The following is a 12,663-nucleotide window of genomic DNA, read 5'->3' on the forward strand; positions in this document are numbered from 1 at the left end:
CATTAAAATTGCTAAAAATATTATCACTCACTGTCCCAAGTGTTGTAATTCTCTCTCTCTAAAAAGATTCAATGCAGAAGAGGCATGGGTTATGCAAAAATAGGCGAGGAAATAAAAAGGGGCAAGTGCCCGGAACCTCAAAAAAGAAAAAAAAGAGTGAGACGAGAGGTAAAAATGGACAAGTGTCCGGAGTAGAATTAGGAGTACAAAGATGCCCACTTGAGCGGAAAAAAATAGACAAGTGTCCGACGGTAGAATTAGGGGTATCTACTACCCTCCTGAAAAAGATAGCCCATGTTCTTCCAAAGCAAAGATCAAAGAAGAGGAGAGATAGCAATATGAGGAGCAATGAGAAGTAAGTTTTATCATCACTTATACATCACTATCGTTTACTTCACCACACATGCACATCTTGATTTAATTATATGCTGAGTTCCTTTGGATCCATGGCTCGATTAGACAACATATGTATGACCTGTTTTTCACTCCTATGAGCTCCACTTAAATATTCCATTAGCTATAGGTAAGTGACATTTTTGGTAAGGATCCACAAATACCACATATAGAGAGACTTGAGAGAATCATAGCTGGGAACTCTGAGTTTTATTTTTGAAAACTTATACAAAACTCCAGAACAAAAGTGAAGTATAGACAGGAGGAATAGTGCTTGACTTAATTATTTTGTCTTTCGGTTACTTAAGACTTAAGTGCAGGTATTAAGCTCCATGACACTTCACTCTAATCTGGAAGAATTTTTATGTGAAAGCATGTGTGCCTGTCAGAAAAGAAAACATCGAAGCAACTCCTGATCCGTCTGAGTTTAGCTGTTTGCTCAGGGACGAGCAAAGGGTAAGCTTGGGGGAGTTTGTTGACGGTCCTTAAGTACTAAAATTAACCATCAACTAAACATGGAAAAGGATCAATATGCACCAAACATCTAGAATTAGGGTTTATCTGACAGAATTCCACGAGCTTTGGTGTTTATCTATTTCTGTAGGGGGTTATCAGAAAATATGGAGAGAAGGCCCACATGTCATGTTTACAACGAGATAATTACGTGCCGTGCAATTTTCCTTAATCTAGAAGAGTCCAGAAGCCACGGGAACGAACGGGAGACCGGACGGGCTCGGGGGCAGGGCGCCCGCCCTCCCCCCTTGGGTGCCCGCCCTGGCCTCGGGGCCAATCAGAACCAAACTCTTGGATCGTGATCCACCGACCTAAAGGATCAAAGAAAACCATGCGATCAATGTCGGTTTGATCCGACGGCCCAAATTCACTTGAAAAGACTATATAATCAAGGCCTCTCCACCCCTGGGGGAGAGAAGAGAAGAGAAGAAATCATTATCAGAGGTAGCCATCAAAGTTAGGGTTTAGGACTTCTCTCCCACAGAGAATTAGAATTAGCTACTCCCTAATCCTTCAAGTTTAGAGGATTGATTAGATAGAATTAGAGAAGTAGAGCACTACGCTCTGGATTCGGATCTTCGGTAATAAAGATTGGTATTATTTCATATCTTTCTCTAATACTTTGTTATAATTGCATTATGTCTCTATTTATTATGCTCTTAGTTTGCTCTAGTTCTATATTTGATATAGTTATGATTGATAATGAGTTTATGTATAAGTTTGCAAAGCGCTTAGCTCTTGACACGTGGGAGTTAAGTGGTAGATCACATGTGGGCGTGGTGCTTAGATGTTATTTACCTGCAAATGTATCCTATTGGCCGGGTAGTGTGGTAGTTCGTGATAGTGACAGCTTCATTGATTCTTATATAGTCCAACCTCCGTTGATAGGACTGGCAGAATTTGTATTGCGGAGTAAGTCTTGCGATGCTCTGATTTACTTTAGCAATGTTCCTTATACATGAATAAAGAGTCTTTTATACTATATATGATCTTGTAGATAACTAGAGTAGATTGTGACTTAGTAGATAGTAGATAACTTAGAATCCATTCTCTAGCTAATCCGACGTCACCTTACATATATGAGGAGTAGTCTATTTTCTAATCGCTGTGTTATTTACCCATGAACTTATAATCCATTATCATTATCTTTATGGTTTACCCCCTGCTAAAGTAAGTGACTGTGTGACGAGTTCCTCATTAGTAATCATGTTCTTGCAAGTTTATCTCTAGTCTATGCCTTGATAGGTTTATCCTTATCTTCATTCATTTAATCCTTTTTTCTCCTAAGCAAAATTATAAATAACGATACCAGGAATACTTACCTGGTGAAATGCTACAATGAGGTGTTTTATCTGTGCGCTTGCGGATAGAATAGATTATTTTCTAGAGAGCCTCTATATTTATAAATATCTTTATACACTCTGGCACCATGCTGGGGATGACAACCTAGTATCTAAGTGGTGTTAGCTAGTGTCAACAGCTGTCTATCACTCTATTGAGTACTCATGCTCTGATGGAACCAAAGAGGACGACGACGACATTTGGGGCATCGTTGGTGGGAAGGTAAACAAGATGCTATCATGTCATAACTCATTCATGGTGGAAGAATTTTGTGTTTTAGTTTTTTTTAGTGGATAATTTCAGTGAAATATGGCATATGTAAAAAGCAACCTGAGAATAACAGTATTACAAGATCTAGAAACAGAAGGGCAAAGTATACTCAACTTTTGGGGAAACTTACACCTCATTCATTGCTAATGCCTTGCAGATGCACCAACGGGCTTGTACACAGAATTTGTTGTCAAGGTTGTAGCGATGTAAAACAGTTTGGGGATTACCGGTAGATGGCTGCAGCAACAGGTTGACATATATATAATAACCATTATCAAGTATAATAGATTGTTTTAGTTTTATCATATTTTCAAATTCATAAGATAGGTTGTTTATCATCTTTGATGAATGTGTGTTACCTTAGATGTCGCCGTAGCGTTAGCACAGGTAATATACTAGTATATCTATACTTATCTATAAAGAGGGAAAATTTCAGTCTGCCCCTAAATTTCTTCTGCCAATTTGTCTGTGTCCTGTCCGTGTCCGGGTCGTTTGCTGAAAAAGGAGTACCTCTATACCTAATTTCAGCTGTTTTTTTGGCCTGAAAATTTTTTGGTCTGTCTACTTATAAGGATAAGGAGATTGGATGTAAGAGGAACAGGAAGAAAAGAATTCTCTCTCAAACCGGACTTTCCCAAATCAAACTCTATCAAACCGACCAGCAAAATCTTGTCCAACAAAATCCTCGTCCAGCCTCTTCGACATACAGAAGTTGGAGACTAGAATCCGTATCCGTATGTGAGCCAAAAATAATTTATAAAAACAGGAAATACTAGAGAGATCTGAGAACCAAATCGTAGGCCATCATGATTTAGATCGAGTCTAGAGCAAAATACCAAATCTAGGCTATCATATAAAGATTAGGAGAGATCAGAGAACCAAATCAAGCCCATCACGGTTTAGATCAAGACCAAATAGAGTACAATACCAAATCAGAACCATCAAATATACTTTAGATCGAGACCAAACATAGCAAACCGAGGCCATCAACCATGTAGCACAAAAAATGAAGTATAAACAGCCAGGGCCTCACCCGACGTCGTCTGCCACAAGGCCGCTAGCCGGCAACCTCCGCGCCCCCATGGTTGGTCCCTTGCAGCCAATGAGCCCGCGACCTCGAACGATTGGCGGCCGGTGTGTAGATACACCCTTCACCGGCTCTCCGCATGCGCGGCACACTCGCGCTGCAGCCGGTTCCCGCTCTAGCTACTAGCGCCTGCGCGATCGACGGCCAGCAGACCTACGCGGCCTCCGCACCTCGTGACTGTTTTCTCTGCGGGAGAGGGGGCTCGGCGACGGAGAAGAACTCAGTAACTTTCTGCAACGTTACGACGTAACTTTTGCTTCATCTCATGCGTCCATTCAAAATCCAAGGGATGTCTTGATTTCAAACGAAAAGACATCCTCATACTGGCCATTTTCAACATATGGGCCGCTGGGCAAGCGATGCGAGTTTGTTAGCTGATATAAAAAGTTATGGCTAAAAATACTGTTCACTGATTTATTGTGAGAAAAAAATACTATTAACTGATAGAAAAAAACGGCTGATAAGACAAGCGAACAGGTAGTGCGCTCGGACAATGAGGCCCAGTTCAAAAAAAAAATTACAATTTTTTTAGATTTCTCATCATATCAAATCTTAAAGCACATGCATTAGTTAAATTTACGACATAAATCTTTTGAGCCTAATTAATCTATAATTAGACACTAATTATCAAATAAAACAAAATACTATAATATTAGTTAAACTTTAACCACCTCAAGCAAACACTCCGTCCTAACGCGAGCATATGGATGCCCGGCAGCGGAGCAAATGGCCGCGGCACCACTATGGCCTTGTAGCCTTGTTTAGATGCACCCAAAAACCCAAAACTTTACAAGATTCTCCATCACATCGAATTTTATGGCACATGCATGCAACATTAAATATAGATAAAAAAGATAACTAATTGCACAATTTACATGTAAATCACGAGATGAATCTTTTAAGCCTAGTTACTCCATGATTGGATAATGTTTGTCAAATAAAAACGAAATTGCTACAGTGTCAAAATTCAAAAAGTTTTTGATCTAAACAAGGCTTCTTCAACGAAAAAATTTCGTGACACTGTAGCATTTTCGTTTGTTTGTGGTAATTATTGTCTAACCATAGACTAATTAGGCTCAAAAGATTTGTCTCGTCAATTCCGACCAAACTGTACAATTAGTCTTTATTTTTGTTTATATTTAATACTCTATACATACGTATAAATATTCGATGTGACGGCAAATCTTGAAAATTTTTGAATTTTTGGGTGGAAGTAAACAAGACCTATGCGTCGGCGTCGCGCCCACGCATATACAGGCTACCTGCGATGGGCTTGGCTTGGCAAACGGCTCGGCTTGCGGTTGAAAATGACCAAGTGTGGGGATGTTTTTCCGTTTAGAATCAAGGCATTCCTTGGATCCTGAATGGACGCACGAGATGAAGCAAAAGTTACGTTGTAACGTTGCCAAGCAAAGTTATTGAATCCTTCTCGCTCTGCGACTCGGACTAGACAGCGGCGCCCCTTCGGGCTGCAAACGGAAGCGGCGGCCCTCCTGCGAACGGTGACAGCCTTAGGACCGAGAAGGTGAACGATTTTTTCGTTTGTGCGTCCATGTGAAATGGGATAAGGTAGTGCCCTTTTGCACAAAAATCCTTAAACTCCAGTGAATTGCATAATAATTCTTATCAATTATTAATTCATTTTTGTTCCTACGTTTTAGCCTTTAATTTAACATAGATCATCACTGCAATATATTACATTTATATTTGATTTAAATGCATTATAATGCACACTGTTTACCACTATAAATAGTTGTTTTTTTAAAAGACTAATGAGTCTTTAGAAATAGCATCATAATATTTTATATTGTGAATGATTTTACTATGTTAATGTTTAAACGTTTTTTTCTCCGTATGTTTTTAGAATAAAGAAAAATAATAATACAAATTGCGGTATGCTAACAACATACCACAAAATTTCGGAGTATGTACTCACTTGCTAAATTTTTTAGTCTGGTATTTTTTTTGTATGGTCTCCCTTGCTAATCATATTATGTTTAGCTCATGTACTCATCACACTCCACACGAGGAAAAAACTAGGACTCCCCTATCCATGTCACACAAGGTAAAGTATATTATATCATTATTCCATATCTAGACCGTACAAATATGGAACCAAATCTAGATTCCACATCCATCCAAAACAGTCCATCGTCATTAATTTTTGTACAAAAGATTATGTCACTAAATTGTTAAAAAATTATTTTCATTCAAATCTAAATCTAAATCAATCAATAGTTCATGAACTAAATCTTGATCAGTTTGTTGTGGTTTGTTGTCTAATCTAGTCTAAATAAATGTATTTCTAGAATCATCGATGATGATTGTCATGTAAAAAAATCAAGAGAGATATCTCGTCATAATCATCATCGCATAAACCAATTCTTGACACATCAGCAAATAACTCCTTATGGACTATAATTAAATATTTTATAGGTCCTAAAAAATCACAGAGCTCGATATTTAATTTAAATTTATTTTTTTTGTCTTGAACTATAATTAAATATTTTGTGCATCCTAAAAAAGTCACAGAGCTCGATATTTAATTTAAATCTATTTTTTTGTGTCTTGGAACAAGACACCAAAAGAATCTCTCAAAGTTATATTTTAATTTGATACAAATTTAATAAGACATTTTCATATTAATGACAACACTAAGTTATATTATGATATCATAGCCATGGTAAAATAAATTACAATTTTCAAGTTTTATCGAAAAGATAAATTATAAATACAAATTATATCATTACCATGGTCCCTTCCCATTAAGGTTTAAAAGTTTTTTTCTCCCGTTGCAACGCACGGACATATTTTGCTAGTACTAATATACCGTGACTTTTTTAATTGAAAAAGAAAAAAAAAGAAGGAAAAAAAGGGATCAGCATAATATCGAGAAACACATCGTCAGGCATGAAGCCTGAAGCGGATATTCCGTATAGCCTGGCAGCTACAGCGCATCTCCTCGACTATCCGAAAGAACATGCAGTCCCGTTGGGCTTTCGGCCCATAAAGCTCATGGCCTTTGACTTTTCGGTCCATACATGGCCCAGCGTTCTCTGAGGTCGAGCTTCTGCTACGCGCTTCGACGGACCGACCGCACCGTGCGTCAGCGCGTGCGCCCCGCGGAGGTCCCTGGCCATGGCGAACGCCGAACGGCGAAAGCCAACGGCAACACGCGGCGCAAGTCGCGACCTCGCGGCCATGGCGAATTGGCGATGCGTGTCCTCCGCCTCCCAGAAGGCTGCCATGGGTGAACCCCTCTCTCCCCCCATACCCATCCTCCATCTCTCTTACAGCTGGCGATCGAGATGTTCGACGAAATGCGATCAAAGTGTTTTCTGCTGTTATCACGTGTTTCCTGGGATCTAGGATGGGGATGTTCTTAGGTGGTTGTTAGTATAAGCACTAGCGATACAAATCTGCAGGAGTTTCGTAACTAACCTAACTCCTATCCAAATGCTGCAGCATGGGGCGTGGCACAAAACAGATTTGCCCGTTCGTGTTTGCTTGTACTAGCTTCTGCAGGCCACGGAGTATGTTATTTTTAGCTCTGTTCCAGGTAAGTGGAGTAACTGCTAATTCATTGTGTAATAAAGAGCCATGTATCCCTTTAAAGAAAATGAAAAAAAAAACTGAAACCTATGGAACTCCTTTGCAAATTTTCAGGAAAATGTGAGACTGTTCGGCAAAGTTGAGTCGCAGTGATATAGAGGAGTCTCAAGTATACTTCCTTTTTCAGTGAGGTTAAGGATCAATGTCCTTGGGAAGTCGTTGCTGTTGAGATTTGAAATAACAAGTCTGGGACCACTAACCCAGTACTATGCGAGTAAACTACAACTAACCCAGTACTATGAAACATGCATGCATGCATCACCCTCCCTGTAGCTCAGCAATTTCTGTGCCAATGAAGTCTTTCTTTTTTAGTAGTCCTGATTCTTTGTGTGGTGCTATGCTACATTTGATGAAATTATGAAAATACATTGTTCCGTAGCAAAATACATATGCATGAAATGGGCTTGCAGCCTTGCACAATTGAACTTTTTAAGATCCATGTAGGAAAAAACCCATAAAGGTCGAGCTTTGCATCATAAAACTGCGCTTTTTTCTTGACAAGTGAAAAGTAATAGGTTGATGGACCATATCCTTCTTTTATGTTTGATGTATTTTATGGTAAAATAGTATCATGTTATTGCAGTCATTTATTATACGGGTTGTCAGCTATGAAGACTCTTTGAAATGTTGTCTTTTCTTAATTTAGGAGCTTTTGCACAATTTTTGTGGTAAATTTCTTGCATACGATTACAATAAGCTGATTATGAGATTGAGGTGGAAGGTGTAGTCTATTGGAGACAGTTCTTTAGTTCTTTCTTTTTTCCATTTCAGTTGACTTCATTTGTCTAGACTCATCTTGTTCGTTTGGTTGGATGTTAACTTGTTGACTGGAAGGTAGTTGCTTAGCTCTGTTGTTCGGCGCTGAAACTTGTAAGCTGGAATCTCCAGCATTGTTGTTGTGTCAGAGTCTGTACAAACTTATATATTAACTTTCTATAAAAGCTGAATTACCTATGAAAAAAGGACAAAAATTTTGGTCATGATGAGAGGAAAGAGTCAGCACATGAAGATAAATATAAAGACGTAGAAGAATGTAAAGGATGAATAAAAAAATAAAATATTATATATGATTCAACTCCAACAAATGTTGCAAAACAGATTTGTGAAAGGACAAAGCAAATGATTGCAAATATGTTCATAGATGACAATGATACTATAAACACGATAACGATGATGAAATAGAGAAGCATTTGACTCATCAACGTATTTCAAAGAGAGAAGTACCAAATATTGCAGCCTACCTTCTTTGAGGTATCACTTCTTGGAGATTAAGTATCGTTGCAGCCTGTTACAGAGAAAAGCTCATTCTTTGTCCATTTCGTTGTAACAGTAACTATCGTTGCTAAGTCCCATTGCCACAACCAAAATAGCTACCTGATGAAGAATCCTTGGCTTTAGTGCAGCGTGCACAAATTACTCATAGAGCTTGGAGCAACGCAAAGCACATACCATGGAGTGGAGGCTCTACTGGATGTGGCTTTTTTTACCCTGCCAGTTTCAGGATTCTATTTTAGTAATTTAGAATAAGTATCAAGATTGCTAGTGGTGGTGCGACACTGGTAGAATAATTTGAGATTGTAGCCAGATACCAGTTGTCAGAATATCTGGACCAGTCAGGATCACACATTCTAATAAGTTATTTCTTTCTAACAAAGATAGCTTGTGCACACTTGTACCTGTTAGTATTGAAGCAAAAAAGAAGAAATACAGAGATGCACAATGCAGTAACATTGGAAAGGGCCTGGGGACTCTAATTTTTTAACGTTTCTGTGTGTTCTGCCTCTCTTTGTTGATAGTTAACCCAAGAACAAAGAGAATATGTATAAGGAAAAAAAGATATGACAATGATGGACATATTTTTCCTCTTTTAGAAAACCGGAAAGGTCATATGATTCCCCATTCTCCAAATAAAGTTATTCATTTCAAAGTGTTCTATCAGAAATCGTACCTGTGATTGCTATGTTGCCAACTTGCCGCACAATCTAGAAGTTTGGTACTTTATCTTTTATTTTTTAGAAAATGACTAATGTATTTTCAGAATATTACTGATACTGCAGTAGAAGTATAAGACAGGGTCTTCCTTTAAAAGCCTTTGCTCATGTAATAATTTTTTCCACTATTGTTATATTTCTTGTTAATAGATAGTTGCAGAGTTATAAAGGCTTTTCATATCAAACAACATACATGGGTAGTTGGGTACACACCATATATCTCAATTCATAAAAGGCAAGCCAGAAGTATGAAAATAACCACCCATCCCTAAAATGCTTTGTTGTTGTTGTCAGTAATAAAAAAACGAACTTGTCACCAAACCCCTATTTAGTCTGACAAATTTGCAAAAGGACTTGTACATAACTTTTATTTGTGAATGGACTCTGTTTCTAATCAAATTGGTTATGCATAGTGGAGCTTTTTCTCCTTACAAAGTAGCAGAGTTAAGGTACTTTTAGTTTCTTCCCTGATCTGCAAATCTGGCACAGAAATTTCTTTAATATTTATTATAATTATTGTTGTTTTCTTTGTTGGCTAACATTATGCAAGAATGTCAAGCATTCAGCCCTGAAATAAGTGGCTGTGGTTCCTCCCTTCATCCTACCCGTAGGTTAACCTTATCCTTAATCCTCCTCCCTTTGCTTATTCTGTTTTTTTGTTGATCCTCTGATAGCAACAGGTTGCTGCAGTTGCGGCCTTGCGTGTGTGTGCCATCCACAACCACCTACAACATTGTGGCCTGATCACATCCCTATCATCTGACTAGTCAATTGCTCATTTTAGTTTAACTGTTATACTAATTGGACAAACTATTAAAATTTGTACATGTGCCTTTTCATTTTTATATAAAATAATTCATGAGCAGCAGGATGTTCTCTACCTTGCTGATTAACCAGATATGACCTATTCTATCACTTTTGCTTTAGATTTTCTGGTGGTAGAGAGTTTAGTGCAATACCATCTCAAATATCTTGGCCCATCTTTTTCCTGCTACCTTGAAAGGGATCATGAAAATTTAGAAAAAGAATGGATATTTCAATTTAGTATCTGGAGATCCCTATTAACATGATCCGATCAAAACTATTTTTAATTAGCTGGTCTACCCATGTATGTCTTATAGTTTCTTTGTCTCATTTGAGTACCGACAACTGAGACCGACACAACTCATTGTGCAAGCATTCTAAAAGAAGTTTAGTTTGTATATGTATAATAATCCTGTGCTGCACCGTACAGCCATCACCCTTGATTGATGAGGTACCTGTATGTGTACCGTAATTGTTTAGCTTTTGGATCACCAACCATGCATTTTGCTGTTACCCCCACAGAGAGGGTCCCTGTAGAGATGGCAGCACAGTGTCCTTTTGCTCAATGCCATGATCCCTTTGGATTTGCAGAGCCTTCTGAAAGTTACGTATTTGTTGGGTATCTGTTGGGCGCATGTCTATGATTTGAGCCTTGCCTTACCACCTTACAACTTGTGACAGTGAGTTACTCTCTCTGTCTTGCTCGCTCTAGGAGTGATTCATAGACCGCATACGTATCCAGCCTAACCATCATACAATCTAGCTGTAGCTGCGTTTCTGTTAGAAACATTATCCAGCTGTAGGAATGATATGATAAGAACCTTGACGGTGCTTGCCCTGAATGCTTTTTGCCCTTGCGTATCTGAAGTGTCCAAATTATATATAGGATTTTGATGGATATGCTGCCCTTAGATCACCCCATTTTACTGGGCATCAGTCTTGCAGTTGGGTTTTTCTTGTGCTGCCATAGACATGGTTTGCTAGTAAACAGCTGTGCCATTCTGAAAGCTGTGCTATTTCCTGGAAGTGGGATCTTCGGTCACTGTATGACCTGGATACCAATACCATGCTGATATACTTGGTCTGCACTGTTTTATTAATAGCTTCAGTCTTGTCCCTTTTCGAATACTATGAAGTGTCAGGGATTAGGACTCTTCTTATCAGCTAATTGAACCCTCAAATGTTGCTCTGTTTTTATCATGTAGCTGTTCTTTGTGTTATCCTTGCTTTACCAAACTCATGTTAATTGTGCTGTTTAATCACTGATTATGAATATGTTTGCACAGATATGGAACTGGGGCCGACTTCTGAACCGCTAAAGCATCTATCCCACTAGGCCAGTACTCACCATGCTTGATGATAAACCTGCAGATTTCTGGTCAGATTCTGCAGCTCCGCGGCTCTCCAATCTCCATGCGCAGAGGAAACATATCTACATCGTTGAAAGATCTCGCCTTGTAAGTGTGTCAAACACACAATGTTGCCAATTGCTTTTCCTCCTTCATTGTGAATAATAATTCCCATCTAATTTTGACGCAACCACCATGATCCGATTAGGACTCGTCCCTGAGTAGGAGGAGTATATCCGGCTGTAAAGGACAGGACAGGACGCGGCAAGGTTTGAGTTGTGCAGTGGGCGCGGCCAAGTTGCCCCTGTGCTTGTGCATAGATAGATTCGGGCCAATCAGTCTGTTGTTTGGACGTGCATCTGTCCCCATTAAGGGGCAGATCACGAGGGGAGAGGCGCGAGCAACAAGTCGCCCAGCTGATTTTGGACGCACGCTGTTGGGGGCGTATGGGTATGGGCTCCGTCATGCTGCCGGAAGAGCCGTCGCCCTCCGGATTCGTTTCACTGTACTGTACCTGCTGGTCGTAAGTCGTAAACAGAGGATAGGATAGATGGAGGCCGGCCTTGTTTAGATCGAATTTTTTTTAGAAACATTATCCAATTATGGAGCAACTAGGCTTAAAAGTTTCGTCTCGTGATTTACAGGTAAACTGTGTAATTAGTTATCTTTTTCTTTATATTTAATATTCCATGCATTTGCCGCAAGATTCGATGTGATGGAGAATCTTGTAAAGTTTTGAGTTTTTGGGTGTATCTAAACAAAGCCTTACTTCACCCCAAAATCCAAAAACTTTTCAAGATTTCCCGTCACATCGAATCTTACGGCATATATATGAGGCATTAAATATAGACGAAAATAAAAATTAATTGCATAATTTACCTGTAAATTACGAGATGAATCTTTTAAGCTTAGTTACTCTATGATTAAACAATGTTTATCAAATAAAAACGAAAGTCTAGTTCAGGAAACTAAAAAGTTTTTGCAACTAGGCCGGAATGGACCAGGACCTGGGGAAAGCGGATGCTGGTAATAAGGAGAGAGTATGGCCGTATGGGTGAGCTTTGCGCCTTTGCACGCCGTGTCTTGCCTTTTTTGGTAAAATCCGTGTTGGGGAAGTACTGCTGCTATTTTCCTGTATTAGCAGCGCTGGTGCAATGGACTTGCAGGCCATCATGATCGTTTGGACATACTACACAAGATCTTGAGGGCATGGTACAGATTGCAGGCGATGATTGATATTGCCAGTGACAAAACGTACGGGTGATATGCAAGTGAAGCCGAAGTGCCGACGTCCCCTCCCTCC

The 12,663-nt window shown here is 39.2% G+C and overlaps 1 long non-coding RNA gene across 4 annotated transcripts; it reads left to right on the forward strand.

Annotated features, from left to right (window-relative positions):
- Window positions 6,660–11,998, forward strand: LOC110430823. 4 transcript variants are annotated; one of them, XR_002448206.1, is made up of 6 exons: window positions 6,660–6,854; window positions 7,070–7,163; window positions 7,271–7,430; window positions 7,988–9,814; window positions 11,298–11,468; window positions 11,569–11,998. It is a non-coding gene; the product is annotated as an uncharacterized LOC110430823 (long non-coding RNA). The 4 variants fall into 4 exon arrangements; XR_002448207.1 differs by lacking the exon at window positions 7,988–9,814; XR_002448204.1 differs by lacking the exons at window positions 7,988–9,814; window positions 11,298–11,468; window positions 11,569–11,998 and having other exon boundaries at window positions 7,271–7,845.

Source organism: Sorghum bicolor, chromosome 10, assembly GCF_000003195.3.
Source record: "Sorghum bicolor cultivar BTx623 chromosome 10, Sorghum_bicolor_NCBIv3, whole genome shotgun sequence".
NCBI lineage: Eukaryota > Viridiplantae > Streptophyta > Magnoliopsida > Poales > Poaceae > Sorghum > Sorghum bicolor.